Source organism: Bos grunniens, chromosome 7 (genome assembly GCF_055505025.1).
Source record: "Bos grunniens cultivar Pamir isolate PY7600 chromosome 7, Bosgru_T2T1.0, whole genome shotgun sequence".
Classification (NCBI taxonomy): domain Eukaryota; kingdom Metazoa; phylum Chordata; class Mammalia; order Artiodactyla; family Bovidae; genus Bos; species Bos grunniens.
Window position 1 is genome coordinate 100,801,225 of NC_141171.1, and position 14,623 is coordinate 100,815,847.

General features: G+C 40.1%; 1 long non-coding RNA gene across 2 annotated transcripts in view; it reads left to right on the forward strand.

Moving 5' to 3' along the window:
• The first annotated feature begins 6,781 nt into the window (after positions 1 to 6,781).
• Positions 6,782 to 14,623, forward strand: part of LOC147370037 (uncharacterized) — a 163,196-nt gene continuing 155,354 nt past the window's right edge. The window contains exon 1 of one of the 2 annotated variants that reach the window (XR_015168342.1): positions 6,782 to 7,044. This is a non-coding gene — a long non-coding RNA (uncharacterized LOC147370037). The remainder of the gene's footprint in view (positions 7,045 to 14,623) is intronic. The other variant, XR_015168343.1, reaches the window with a different exon arrangement.

Here is a 14,623-nt window from a genome sequence, read left to right on the forward strand (position 1 = left end):
TCACTCTTGCCATCTCCTGTTTGACCACTTCCAATTTGCCTTGATTCATGGAACTAACATTCCAGGTTCCTATGCAATATTGCTCTTTACAGCATCAGACCTTGCTTCTATCACCAGTCACATCCACAACTGGGTATTACTTTTTCTTTGGCTCCATCCCTTTATTCTTTCTGGAGTTATTTCTCCACTGATCTCCAGTAGCATATTGGGCACCTACTGACCTGGGGAGTTTCTCTTTCAGTATCCTATCATTTTGCCTTTCATACTGTTCATGGGGTTCTCAAGGCAAGAATACTGAAGTGGTTTGCCATTCCCGTCTCCAGTGGACCACGTTCTGTCAGATCTCTCCACCATGACCTGTCCGCCTTAGGTGGCCCCACATGGCTTAGCTTAGTTTCATTGAGTTAGACAAGGCTGTGGTCCCTGTGATCAGATTGGCTAGTTTTCTGTGATTATGGTTTCAGTGTGTTGCTCTCTGACGCCCTCTTGAAACACCTACCGAATTACTTGGGTTTCTCTTACCTTGGACGTGGGGTATCTCTTCATGGATGCTCCAGCAAAGCACAGCTGCTGCTCCTTACCTTGGATGAGTCACCCCTCCCTATCTTGAACGTGGAGTAGCTCCTCTTGGCCCTCCTGCACCCACGTAGCCGCCAGTCCTCAGATGTGGGGTAGCACCTCTCGGGCACCGACTCTGACCTCGGACTTGGAATAGCTTCTCTAGGCCACTCCTGCACCTTCGCAGCCTGGCACTCTTTGTCACTGCCCCTGACCTAGCACGTGGGATAGCTCAACTCAGCTGTGCCTCTGTGCGGTCCTTTGCAGCCAGAATAGAGATTTCTTCAAGAAAATTAGAGATACCAGGGAACATTTCATGCAAAGATGGGCTCGATAAAGGACAGAAATGGTATGGATCTAACAGAAGCAGAAGATTTTAAGAAGAGGTGGCAAGAATACACAGAAGAACTGTACAAAAAATTTTTCATGACCCAGATAATCACGATGGTGTAATCACTCACCTAGAGCCACACATCCTGGAATGTGAAGTCAAGTGGGTCTTAGAATGCATCACTACAAACAAAGCTAGTGGAGGTGATGGAATTCCAGTTGAGCTATTTCAAATCCTGATAGATGATGCTGTGAAAGTGCTGTACTCAATATGCCAGAAAATTTGGAAAACTCAGCAGTGGCCACAGGACTGGAAAAGGTCAGTTTTCATTCCAATCTCAAAGAAAGGCAAAGCCAAAGAATGTTCAAACTGCCACACAATTGCACTCATCTCACATGCTAGTAAAGTAATGCTCAAAATTCTCCAAGCCAGGCTTCGGCAATAGGTGAACCGTGAAATTCCAGATGTTCAAGCTCGATTTAGAAAAGGCAGAGGAACCAGAGATCAAATTGGTAACATCTGCTGGATCATCAAAAAAGCACGAGAGTTCCAGAAAAAACATCTATTTCTGCTTTATTGACTATGCCAAAGCCTTTGACTGTGTGGATCACAATAAACTGTAGAAAATCCTGAAAGACATGGGCATACCAGACCACCTGACCTGCCCCTTGAGAAACCTATATGCAGGTCAGGAAGTAACAGTTAGAACTGGTCATGGAACAACAGACGGGCTCCAAAAAAGGAAAGGAGTACGTCAAGGCTGTATATTGTCACCCTGCTTATTTAACTTATATTCAGAGTACATTGTGAGAAACACTGGGCTGGAAGAAGCACAAGCTGGAATCAAGTTTGCCGGGAGAAATATCAATAACCTCAGCTATGCAGATGACACCACCCTTATGGCAGAAAGTGAAGAGGAACTAAAAAGTCTCTTAATGAAAGTGAAAGAGGAGAGTGAAAAGGCTGGCTTAAAGCTCAACATTCATAAAACGAAGATCATGGCATCTGGTCCCATCATTTTATGTCAAATAGATGGGGAAACAGTGAAAACAGTGTCAGACTTTATTTTTGGGGGCTCCAAAATCACTGCAGATGGTGAGTGCAGCCATGAAATTAAAAGACGCTTACTCCTTGGAAGGAAAGTTATGACCAACCTAGATGGCATATTCAAAAGCAGAGACTATTACTTTGCCAGCAAAGGTCCGTCTACTCAAGGCTATGGTTTCTCCAGTGGTCATGTATGGATGTGAGAGTTGGACTATGAAGGAAGCTGAGTGCCGAAGAATTGATGCTTTTGAACTGTGTTGTTGGAGAACTCTTGAGAGTCCCTTGGACTGCAAGGAGATCCAACCAGTCCATCCTAAAGGAGATCAGTCCTGGGTGTTCATTGGAAGGACTGATGCTGAAGCTGAAACTCCAATTCTTTGGCCACCTCATGTGAAGAGTTGACTCATTGGAAAAGACCCTTATGCTGGGAGGGATTGGGGGCAGGAGGAGAAGGGGACGACAGAGGATTAGATGGCTGGATGGCATCACTGACACTATGGACATGAGTTTGGGTAAACTCTGGGAATTGTTGTCGGACAGGGAGTCCTGAGTGCTGCGGTTCATGTGGTCGCAAAGAGTTGGGCACCACTGAGTGACTGAACTGAACTAAACTGAATCTCAAGCTACATTAAAGATGAATATTATATGTCCTTCTGTCTCAATTGTCATGAGAAATACTGAAGATAAAAATACCTTGTTAACCAACTAAGAATTTAAGTATTATTAAGCAACTGAGTAACAAGTTAAATCCTTTTCAGAAACAAAGAATGTAGATCAGCACTGCAATAGAAATATATGAGCCACAAATGAGGACCACATACATAATTTAAAATTCTTTAGTAGCCATATGTAAATTGTGAAAAGAAACTGTTGAAATTATGTTTAATAATAAATATTTACCTAATATATCCAAAATATTATCTTTTAAATATATAAACAATATAAAACTTAACAAGGTATTTCACTTTATTTTTCTTTCAAATTAAGCCTTCAAAATCCAGTGTGTTTCTTTTACATTCACAACATATTTCATTTTAAACTAGCTAAATTTCAAATGCTTAATGGTCTCACGTGGCTACCATAGTGGGCAATGTGCTCCTGAGATGTATGCAAAGACCTATTCTGACAAAGACTCATTGCATAGGACTACCTATAGGAGTTCAGAAGTTTCTAGTAAAATTCCATAAAGCTCAGTACATTCTAAAAGCCTAAGAAATTTAATAACCTCTAAATTTGATTTCCCTAAGGTACAAAGGTCCATGGGGTCCCAAAGAGTTGGACACCACTGAGCGACTGAATTGACTGACTTAAGGTCAGGGTTCAGGGCCAAAATACAAATAAGACCCAGCATATTATATATATATATATATATATATATATATATAAATTTTATGACTCAGTATAGCAAAGTTACTTAAAATATGTTCAATTCTCCTACTTTAATGTACTTTTATGTTGAAAAAGTAAAAAATAAAATTAATGATTTTTATATGACCAACAGTAAAGAAAATATCAAAGATGACTGAACTACTTAAAAGAAAAAAAAAAAAAGCCTAAGCTTCTGCTGCTGCTGCTAAGTCACTTCAGTCATGTCCGACTCTTAGCGACCCCATGGACTGCAGCCCACCAGGCCCCTCCATCCATGGGATTTTCCAGGCAAGAGTGCTGGAGTGGGGTGCCATTGCCTTCTCCAGCAATTTAAGGGAAATTGCATTTTTCCTTTTAGGGAACTTCCATGAGCCATGAGCAATAAGAGTAGATAGACTGAAAAGTCACATCGTGCCCTTCTATTCTTTCTTTGTTAACACTAATAACATGGGTACGTATTGAAAAGAATTTTGCTAGATTACTTAATATTTAAGACAACTATTATCTTAGTCACATTTTTCTCACTTCACCTGCCTAACTTATGCCAAGTACTTAAGATTCTCTTTCTTACTGCTTCTCTTGAACCCAGATTAAAGAACGATTCAGATTATGATATGTACTCACATACAGTACTGTTTACATTTTTTACAATAAAATTAAAATGATGGCTGATCAGCATTCCGAAGTCTAATAAGGAATTTTACTGAGAATGATATGTACAGTGCTTGTCTACTACACCTGCTATTTCTCCCCACTTTAAAGGATAAATGACTTCTCAGCAGAGGTGACACAGTCATTTCATGACTTTGTGTGTATGTCTGCCCAGTCTTCATGCTGTGCCCCATTTCAACATACTCCAAAAAGAGTGATCATTTCCAAGTGATTTATTTGTGGTTGCCTTGCAGTGATCTGAATCTCAGAAAAGTAGAGGTAACTAATTATAAATAAATGTGAATTTCCAAGTTAAATGTTTATTTCCCTCATTTTACTAATAAATAAAAAGAGGTAAACATTTTTGGGGAAATAGGCTGACTTTTGTTTCCAAGAATGGCATAATTTAGCAAAATGGCTTCAAGAAAACAGGAGTCAGAAAGCAAAGATATTGGTCATTAATAGAAGAAAAACCTTAGAAGTAAACCAAATTAGTCTTTATCCATTTACTATTTATTTATATTGAGGGACAAATGAATGTCACGTTTCAGGCAGTTTTAGCCACACAGACTTGGTTCTGCAAAACTATCCATGTATCTTGGTAAATTGCACCATAAGAAAAGCCAAAGTCACTTTAGCCGTTTGATCACAACTGAATAACAAGACACTCCAGGGCATTTTGTGAGCTGCCATGGAAAAATGCAGTACAACTACTAGTGATGACCCAGACGAAAACTTTCTGACGGTAATGTCACATTAACACAGAGCAGGCACAGCAGCATAGCAACAAAGACACAGCAGAAAAGAGCAGTGAATGGTTTTGACATCCCTTGTCTGAGTATTTGGGATGATCCAGACAATAGCAGAGGAAACAACTGCCCATCAAGTGACTTGCACAAAGTCTGAGCAAGGACTGTGACTAAAATAATATCCACTGATTCTTCTAGAGTTATGTCTGCATAAACTATAAAATAATCTAACTATAAGATAATCTAAAATAAAAAACCATTAAAGGATAAAATGGGATACAGAGTTAAAATTTATTTAGGGAAGAGAATTGATAGGCATTAAAATTCTGTGAGAAAATCTTGTCACCTACTCTCACTTTGAAGGATCTGCAAGCCTGGAGAGCTGCAGTCCATGGGGTTGCGAAGGGTTGAACGTAAGTTAGTAGCTGAACAACAACTGTCACTTTGCATTTGGATTATTTCTATTGTGACGTATGAGAGCCTCAGAGCAAAGTATCAGACATGTTGCTACCCATCGGCCACTAAGTTGAGCCTAGAAACCTGAGGATGTGAGTAGGAAAAAGATAAGTAACATAAACTGGCAGAAAGTGCAGATGGAGAGATTAGTTATGGAAGTAGTCCTCTCCAGAAGTGTCAGTAGGTGATTTAAAAAAAAAAATCTATCATGCACACAGATCACCTGGGGAGAGTTTTGATTGCAAATTCTCATTTAGTAGGTCTAGGATAGGCCTGGGAGAAGACAATGGCAACCCACTCCAGTACTTTTGCCTGGAAAATCGCATGGATGGAGGAGCCTGGTGGGCTGCAGTCCATGGGGTCGCTAAGAGTCGAACACGACTGAGCAGCTTCACTTTCACTTTCATGCATTGGAGGAGGAAATGGCAACCCACTCCAGTGTTCTTGCCTGGAGAATCCCAGGGACGGCGGAGCCTGCTGGGCTGCCGTCTATGGGGTCGCACAGAGTTGGACATGACTGAAGTGACTTAGCAGCAGCAGCAGCAACAGGATAGGCCTGGCAATTCTTTATACTGGAAATCCCAGGTGATGTCCAGGCTATCCCCTCACACACCACACTAAGAAGCTGTAGTGAACTGTGATGCCCATTATCCCTATCTATCCATCAGGCATTCTTGCTCCTCTTCCTTTGTCCTCTTTCTTCGGAAGAACCCCTCTTTGTGTTAGGCTTGTATGTAACCTGTATATGCTGGCACACTCCACACATACAGATGGAAACATTTCCCAGATCCACCAATCAGATTCCTCATTCTCTACACTCTGGTTTAGGGGCGGCACAGGACACAAGCCAGGCCCTGTGGCCCTTCTTGATCCTTTGAGAAAACTTCTAGAAGAGACATTCCATTTCACTGCATTTTCTAGCTTGAAATATAATTCAGTCTGTCTGATGGTGGCTGTATTTATTGCTGCTGAGAATGTAGCCAATGTGGATGAGAGTAGAGTTAAAAGATGGAGAAAGAGATTCCCGATCATATAGTTTTTGTTTCTTTTTTTTTTAACCAACAGTTTTTTTAATATAGAGTAAACTTTTTTTAATTTATTTTTTTACTGAAGGATAATTGCTTTACAGAATTTTGTTGTTTTCTGTCAAACCTCAACCTGAATCAGCCATAGGTATACACACATCCCCTCCCTTTGAAAGAGTATCATGGAAACTTACATTACCATATGTAAAATACATAGCCAAGGGGAATTTGCTGTATGGCTAAGAAATCCGATCATGTAGTTTTAATACTGAGATTCAGCCCTGTCCCAAGCCCACTTACTCCTTTGAGGTTTCCAGTTACTGAGCCAAATACATCATCCCCTTCTCCTGCTTAAGTTAATTTGAATCAGTTTCCTTGATGAAGGAAGGAAGGACTAATCTCCCCCTCATGTACCCAATATTCTCCTACTGAACTTAACAGTTTTAGCTTTTACTTTATGCCTTCCACAGTCCTTTTGTTTCCAATAGGAAAGCCTTAAACCTAGGGCTGCTCTCCTTTCCCAGGTGTTGGGAACAATCGTGATTTGGCAGGCACTTTATTTTGACCTTTAGCAGAATTCAAGGATCACCTTGGTGATTCTGGTAGAATCATAGATTAAAAAAACAAAATAAAACAAAACCAACCAACAAACAACATAGCTGCCTATTTTTAAAATAGATACTTTCATTTCTTTTCTTAATGCAGAGGTGAGGAAACAGTTATTTATATACAGGAAGAACCCCTAGACGAATGCATTCTGTTAGGTGCCAGGCCCTTGGGCGGATGGCATATAAGCAGGTGAGCCCCTTTGCTTGCTGTCTGGATGCCATTCGCCAGCCTCTGCTGGCCCTTGTTGTAGGTGAGTTGCATGAGCTTTTTGTTTTTCGTATTATTACGAGCGGGTCTCCGGACTCAAGACCTGTTGGTTTTCAAAGTTAGATGTTTTGGGCGCTTGTTTTTCTCATGCAAATCTTAAAAAAAAAAAAAAATCGAGGTGCCCCATGTAGGGTTCAAACCCTTTGCGCCTCAGAGAAAGTCCTGGTTTTGGATTTTCTCTTTGCCGTGGGTGGTGTCAACCAGGGATGTGGTTTACAGCGGGATTGTGTTCCAGTCTCTCTTACCCTGATTTGATGTGGTTTGTCTTTTGTTTATCCAATGTGGCGTTGTCATTCAGCCAGCCTTCAGGTTTTGTTTTTTTAGGAGGAAATTGTTGCTTCTGTAGCTGCAGACTCATGTGTCCTTGGGGGCAGGTGAGTTCAGGGTCTAATTAGGTTGCAGTCTTGAACTCCATGGTTGTTTATTTAGACATCTGTCTTTTGTGTCATGACTTTTCCCCCCATATTTATACTCTTCTTTCTGGCATGTTTATTTGGCTTGGTACTAGCATGCTGTTCTTACAGCTTTCCAGTTGAAAACACTTTTAGCAATTAATTCGAATACTGAACATTCAAACAGAGCTTAAACTTTTCCTGTGTTTATCCATTTCCTGCCTCTTGATATACTTTCATTTCACTTATTTAATGCAGAAGAGACGAAAGAGTTATCTAGCATAGAGGCAGAACTTTTCCAAACGAAAATTCAGCAGATGTCATGCAGGGATGGCATTATTGTCATTCAGCATTTATATTGCTTTCCATATTCATAAAATGCTACCATTCTTTTCACTCTCCTTAAGTTAATGTTTGCTATATCAGATGAGGCAAGAGTTCAACAAGGTGCCTTTCTGAAATCAAAGTAGTTTCAAAGCCAGTTAGTCCCTAAAATGCTAATCTGACAATTAAATTATGCATAAAGCCTGATTTCTTCCAGAAGCAGCTTTTTTTATTTTTTATTTTTTTTTAGTAAATGTTAGTTTCCATCCTTGGTTTCATTTCACTGTAAGGCAATTGGTAATATTGTGATGTTATTCTTGAATTTAAATTTCTCACATTCAGAAATACTGTTTCACCCTAGACCTACCACAGAGTAAAAAACACTGGATGGCTGTACTTGGTGGTTTTTAATTCTCTACATTAGGAGCTGCCTTGCTTCAGTGGTGCCTAGAGTCAACATGTGGATTTTTATGAAGAAACACAATTTAGAGAAGTGTGGTCAACCTAACAGGCTGTGGAATCATAGTCTTATCAAATGAGGCTAGAGCATCTTTCAGATTTCCAGCATTCCTCTTCTGACTTCTCACCGCATTATTCATTTTCAGGACTTATTTCTCTAAATTCCTATTTCATCTCACCCCTCCCCTTTGCCCAGTGGTGCATTACCCTCATGTCATTTCCTTTCTGGAACTCTCCACAGAGGCACTGCACTTTTTCACTGTCTACAACAAATCCAGATTTATTTTATTTCAAAAGGAAAGAAATAAAAAAGAGTTCTTTTCTACTTTTTCATCTGTAGAGCCTCAGTGAGGTTTCTGCCATAAATATTTCCTCAGTGCTGTTTCTGATGCCTAAAATTTTACCAATAGTACTATTTCCTTGGTTCATAATGCACCGACCTAATTCCACTAATTCTTGTGAACAAATGATTGACTATAAGTGATTTCCTACGTTAGCTTTGCCATGTAAAACGTTGTTTTTTAATACAATCTTTATCAACTAAAAGAAGCTCAGTGATGATTTTAAGTATTGTAATGGATTTGCTGTGAAAACAAATTCCTAAACAGAAAATGTGCTCATTCTTTGTAGGTAGCATGGTTTTCTGTTTCCTCCCATGAGTGCTTAACACCTAGCACAGTGCTTGGCACCCAGTATGCCCTTGTAAGTTACTGACAACGATAAGCTAGAATCTGCTTGCACTGAGTTCCTTGTGTAGTTCCACCCAAGGTGCTTATGTCTGGGTCTAGAGCTGCCTAAATAGGATGGCTTCTGGCAGGCCATTAACTTGCCAATTACATCCATCATTTTTCATTTCTTCTTTATAAAATAATATATTGGGCACCCATTGACACTTAAATCTCCTTGTCACAGCTGCTGAATCTTTCAGTCACTTCACTGAAGTTAAAGTTGCTAAATCATCAACGACTTGATATCAAATATAAATTGACTGTTTCTAAATACGTCCTCCAAGTAATACTGGCCCTAAAATGAGGTGGAGAAAAAAAGACTCATCTGATTTGCCCCTGCAGATCATTCTCGAAATGTTGTTTTAGTCAACAGAGCAAAAGCTAAGAACTGACAGTGATTTAGTCAAATTTCTGTAAAAGATAGGACTGACCCAGATTCAAGTCACCTCAAGACAAAAGCAGCATTTCACTGATAAAATACACTCAAGTGAACACAGAAAACTGTCAGAAGCTGTGCTGACGTTCAGGGCCTGGATGGGTCTGTGGCTCTTCTGGCTGGTTCTCCTTCCTTTATCGCTCCTCTGCTTCATAATAGGTCCTGTTCCCTCATCCTTTTTAATTGCTCAGAAGTCAATTCATCCCTATTCTAGATCAATAATCTCTAAATTAGATCAGCTTCTGGACCCAATGCCAGCAGCCTTGGTCACTGAATATTTAATTCAGTGACTACTGAATTCAGTATCTACTCAGGTGGTAAGTTACTAGCCAATGATATGTTTAATCCCTAAATATCTGTAATTTGGTCCAGGATGGAAAAAAATAAGTAGTAAATATAGCAACTTAGGTAGCAGGACTTGTCGGCAGAAATTTGCCCAAAATTAGTATAGCCTGGTATAGGTATAAATTTGAACACTAATATAATAATTGCATACCTGTTAATAGGGGTATTAAAAGAATTGATGCTTTTGAGCTGTGGTGTTGGAGAAGACTCTTGAGAGTCCCTTGGACTGTTAAGAAGAGCCTACCAGTCCATCCTAAAGGAAATCAGTCCTAAATATTCATTGGAAGGACTGATGAAGCTGAAACTCCAGTACTTTGGCCACCTCATGCGAAGAGTTGACTCATTTGAAAAGACTCTGATGCTGGGAAAGATTGAAGGCAGGAGGAGAAGGGGATGACAGAGGATGAGAGGGCTGGATGGCATCATCGACTCAATGGACATGAGTTTGGGTAGACTCTGGGAGTTGGTGATGGACAGGGAGGCCTGGCATGCTGCGGTTTGTGGGGTTGCAAAGAGTTGGATACGACTGAGAGACTGAACTGAACTGAACTAATAGGGGTATAGGGAATTTTTCTACAAAAAAAAATGGGGAAAATAAATTCCAAAAGTGCAAATCTTCAAAGTATTAGCACCTAACAGTTAATTTTAAAACACCAAGGAGATCTCATTTGCTATCCTGCTTCTTTTAAAGGAATGACCTTACTCTTACTATATATGTCTTTGAATTTTGTTGCTCAGTTGCTCAGTCACGTCTGACTCTTTGTGACCTCATGGACTGCAGCACTTCAGGCTTCCCTGTCCTTCACTATCTCCCAGAGCTTGCTCAAACTCATGTCCATTGAGTCGATTATGCCATCCAACCATCTGGTCCTCTGTTGTCCCCTTCTCTTGCTTTCTGTCTTACCCAGGGTCTTTTCCAATGAGTTGGCTCTTCACCTCAGGTGGCCAAAGTATTGAAGCTTCAACATCAGTCCTTTCAATGAATGTTCAGGATTGGTTTCCTTTAGGATTAACTGGTTTTATCTCCTTGCAGTACAAGGTACTCTCAAGAGTCTTTTCCAACACCACAGTTCAAAAGCATAGTTCTTTGGCTCTTAGCCTTCTTTATGTTCCAACTCTCACATCCATACATGACTACTAGAAAAACCATAGCTTTGACTATGTAGACCTTTGTTGGCAAAATAATGTCTATGTGTTTTATACTCTGTCTAGGTTTGTCATAGCTTTTCTTCCGAGAAGCAAGCATCTTTAAATTTCATGGCTGCAGTCATCGTCTGCAGTGATTTTGGAGCCCAAGAAAATAAAGCCTGTCAGTGTTTCTATTGTTTCCCCATCTATTTGTCATGTAGTGATAGGACCGGATGTCATGATCTTAGTCTTTTGAATGTTGAGTTTTAAGCCAGCTTTTTCACTCTCCTCTTTCACTTTCATCAAGAGGCTCTTTAGTTCTTCTTTGCTTTCTGCCATAAGGGTGATGTCATCTTTGAATCTGAGATGGTTGATATTACTCCCTGCAGTCTGGATTCCAGCTTGTGCTTCATCCAGCCCAGCATTTCACATTATGTACTCTGCATGTAAGTTAAATAAGCACGGTAACAATACACAGCCTTGACGTACTTCTTTCCCAATTTGGAACTAGTCCATTGTTCTGAAAGAGTCATTTCCTAGGCAGGTTGATAAGAAGTCTAGGGGTCCCCAAGGAGAAAGGAGTCTGGAATTCTCAAGGAGGAAGAAAGGACAAACTTTTTTTTCCCCTCTACATTCCTTAGGATTATATAACAATAGTGTATCCTACCTGAGGACAGTCTCTGGATGAAACCTTCTGCCTAATCCTGTTATCTTAAAATGTAAATTATGGGAGTAGGTCTGGTGGTGGTGGTTTAGTTGCTAAATTGTGTCTGACTCATGCAACCCCTTGTCTGTAGCCTGTAAGGCTACCCTGTCCATGGGATTTTCCAGGCAATAATACTGGAGTGGATTGCCATTCCCTTCTCCAGGGGATCTTCCTGACCCAGGAATCGAACCCAGGTCTCCAGCATTGCAGGCAGATTCTTTACCAACTGAGCTATGAGGGAAGCCCAACCTCCATACATTCTTTTGATTCATTGGAGAATATATAACTCTACTGCTAACACTAGCAAGGGGTTACTCTTTCTGCCCACTTCTGATGCCTATGCCAGAAGCTTTCTCTATCTCCTTTATATTTTAATAAAACTTTATTACACAAAAGTTCTGAGCAATCAAGCCTCGTCTCTGGCCCCGGATTGAATTCTTCTCCTCCAGAGACCAAGAATCCTGGCATCTTTTCGTGGTTCAGCAGCAACCTTTCAGTTCCATGTCTAGATTTAACTTTTAACTGTTGCTTCTTGACCTGCATACAGGCTTCTCAGGAGGCTGGTAAGGTGGTCTGGCCCATCTCACACAGTTTGTTGTGATCCACACAATCAAAGGATTTAGCTGTAGAAAAATGTGGTTAATGCATGATATTAGGCAAGGTTTGCTGCTTGAAATTTTCTCTGCCAGAAAGCCAAATACAGGTAATAAGGAAACAGGAAAAAGGAATGAGCCTATGATTCAGTAGAAAATTTAAAGTCTGACTACAGGAGAAAGTGTTCACATGTGATTACTATGAAACAGAGAATTTGCCTCATGGCAGAAAGCCTTTAAGGAACCCAGTGAAACTTTTTTTTTTTTGGTATATAAGATTTGATCACAATGTGACAGAAATTCTGTGAAATAATTCAGGACCTCCCCAAGACAAGGGAAAAGGTCATTTTCCCCCAAGACTCATATTTCCAACAAAATTAAAATTATTAATGACATAACTAAAGATACTATATAGAAAGTTATCATATCAATATGTTAAAGTATAAATCTTTTCACATTTAAAAAGACATTCTTTATAATTCAACTTTTATAATTTTATTTGGATTTCTCCATTATTAACATATTGGAAACCTAAAATATTGGTAGTGTTTTAGACATGTCTGTCTTAGTTTTAGACTTCTTGTGCTGCTGTAAGAAATCTCCATAAACTGGGGACTTAAAGACAAACATTTATTTCTCACAGCTCTGGAGGCTGGAAAGTCTACGATCAAAGTTCTGGCATAGCCGATGTCTGGTGAGGACCTGCTTCCTGGTTTAAAGATAACCAACTTCTCCTTGTATCTGAACAGGGCAGAGAGAGTGAGGTGTCTCTTAACTCTCTGGCCTTTTCTTATAAGTGCACCAATCCTATTCACAAGTGCTCCACTCTCATGACCTAATTACCTTCCAGAAAGCCTACTTCCAAATCCCATCACATTAGATATAGGATTTCCACCATGTGAAATTTAGGGAAACATAAACACTAAGTTTATTGCACTTTCACAAACTCTGAAAAACTCTAAAACACCCCTTCTAATCCAGGCTATTTTGGAGCCGAAAAAATAAAGTCTGACACTGTTTCCACTGTTTCCCCATCTATTTCCCATGAAGTGATGGAACCAGATGCCATGATCTTTGTTTTCTGAATGTTGAACTTTTTCACTCTCCACTTTCACTTTCGTCAAGAGGCTTTTTAGTTCCTCTTCACTTTCTGCCATAAGGGTGGTGTGATCTGCATATCTGAGATTATTGATATTTCTCCTGGCAATCTTGATTCCAGCTTGTGCTTCTTCCAGCCCAGCGTTTCTCATGATGTATTCTGCATAGAAGTTAAATAAGCAGGGTGACAATATACAGCCTTGACCTACTCCTTTTCCTATTTGGAACCAGTCTGTTGTTCCATGTCCAGTTCTAACTGTTGCTTCCTAATCTCACTGCAGATGGTGACTGCAGCCATGAAATTAAGATGCTTACTCCTTAGAAGTAAAGTTATGACCAACCTAAATAGCATATCAAAAAGCAGAGATATCACTTGCCAACAAAGGTCCATCTAGTCAAGGCTATGGTTTTTCCAGTGGTCATGTATGGATGTGAGAGTTGGACTGTGAAGAAAGCTGAGCACTGAAGAATTGATGCTTTTGAACTGTGGTGTTGGAGAAGACTCTTGAGAGTCCCTTGGACTGCAAGGAGATCCAACCAGTCCATTCTGAAGGAGATTAGCCCTGGGATTTCTTTGGAAGGCATGATGCTAAAGCTGAAACTCCAGTACTTTGGCCACCTTATCCGAAGAGTTGACTCATTGGAAAAGACTCTGATGCTGGGAGGGATTGGGGGCAGGAGGAGAAGGGGACGACAGAGGATGAGATGGCTGGATGGCATCACCGACTTGATGGACATGAGTCTGAGTGAACTTCGGGAGCTGGTGATGGACAGGGAGGACCCCTGTCCATGAATTGCATGGACCCCATGCAATTCATGGGGTTGCAAAGAGTTGGACATGACTGACCGACTGAACTGAACTGAATCCAGGCTATTCAGATTTGTATATTGTAACTCATGTTCCTTCTCTTACTCCCTGACTCTCTAAGTCTTAACCTATCTCCAGTTCTACATGGGACTGACTACCAAAGGAAATGTCTATTTTTCTTGGTCTATAGTGTTAAAAAGGATGGTGAAGCTCCTGAGAGTTTACCAATAACAGCAGCAATCAGAGAGGAAACCTTAAAAAAGCTGATCTGTAACCACTTGGATGCAGCTGCTCCTTCATTATATGAGATTCACCTACAGTTCTAATTCTTGGTAACCTAAGATCTATATTGTTCAGAGACTTTCGTCATCTTCTCAAATTTTATCAGATGACTTCTCAACTTAACACATTTTGGGGGAATTTATAAGTTTGTCCTCAAAAACTTGATCTGTTTGCTTATAAAGAAGCTGGTATTTAGAAAGTAATTTGCTGAATTAGAAGTTATATTTGTCTCCTGACCTTTTTATAAGTAATTCACAGGATAT